Raw genomic sequence first — 1,381 nt, forward strand, 5'->3', positions numbered from 1 at the left:
CCGCCCGCCGCCGCCCGGTGGATGCGCGCTGGGCTCGCCCGGCCCCGCTCGCCTTCGCCGGAGGGAGGTAACTCCGAGCGGCTCCCGAGAAATCAAAAAAAAAAAGGGATAGCAAATTCAAAAAAAAAAAGATAAATTTAAAAAAAAAAATCAACGCGAAGGGACACGCAGCCCCTGACGCAGGCTTGAGTCACCAGGGCTGCGCGTCAAAGCTGGGGTGCCGGGCCACCCCCCCTGCTCCGAGGGAGGCTCTCGCGTTCAAAAAAAAGTAGCATCGAGTCCTGACACAAAGGGGTGGGTCTGGTTTTGCTGTGGGGAAAATAAAATCCCTTTAAAATGACCCTAAAGAGCAGCCCCGGGAGGGCCCTCCTGGCTGCTGATTCCCCTGGGGTAGGGAGTGCTTGGGGGGGTTTGGGAGCCCCTTTCCCCTGATTTATTGTCAGAGACTTGTAGGGTGGCTTGCATTGGAAGGGACTTTGATGAGCACCTCGTCCCTCTCCTGCCATGGCAGGGACACCTTCACTGTTCCAGGCTGGTCCCAGCCCTGTCCAGCCTGGCCTTGGACACCTCCAGGGATCCAGGGGCAGCCCCAGCTGCTCTGGGCACCTGTGCCAGGGCCTGCCCACCCTCACAGGGAAGGATTTTTTTTCTAATATCTGACCAAAATTCCCCATCTTTCAGTGCAAACCCATTCCCCTAGTCCTGTCACTCCAATTTCTAAGGAATAATCCCCCTCTGGCTCCCTTGTAGCCCCCCCCCAGCTCCTTGAAGGCTGCTCTGAGGTCTCCACCTTTAACCCACCTTTAATGCAGACAATAAAATTCTTCAGGTGAAAGGATACCACTTCCCTTTCCTTCCCAGCAGGACATGGGATACAGCAGCACATTCCATCTGGAAAAGGCAGAAATGCCATACACAAACACCTCTTGAGGGTGAGCAAACCCTAAATCCAGCTTTTTAGGCCCAATTTCCCACAGCTCCTCAGGCTCTTTGGTGTGGGAAGCAGAGCCCAGGACAGCAGGAGGGCTCAGCCTCCCCCATCTATTCAGCGCTGCCCTCAGAAAACCTCTAACCAGATTCACCAGGAAAAGCACAGGGCTGCTAGGTTGGTTCACTGCAGGAAAAACAGGGGAAAAGTTTCCAGAGGAGCTCACTTCTGGTTCAGCATCTCATGGAAAAGTCTCTGCTCCTGAAAACACACATTCAGCAGTGGAGCCTGGCTGCATTTCCCAACCATATTTCTGGTGCTGATGATGCTGGTACCAAGAGAAACCCTGATAGGAGGAAAAACACATTTGGAAGAGACAAACTCCAGAGGATTCAAACCTCCAGCCCCAAACCACACGGCCTCAGCTCCTGGATCACAGTGTTTATACACATT

This window comes from Haemorhous mexicanus, chromosome 25, assembly GCF_027477595.1.
Source record: "Haemorhous mexicanus isolate bHaeMex1 chromosome 25, bHaeMex1.pri, whole genome shotgun sequence".
In the NCBI taxonomy this organism is placed as follows: Eukaryota; Metazoa; Chordata; class Aves; order Passeriformes; family Fringillidae; genus Haemorhous; species Haemorhous mexicanus.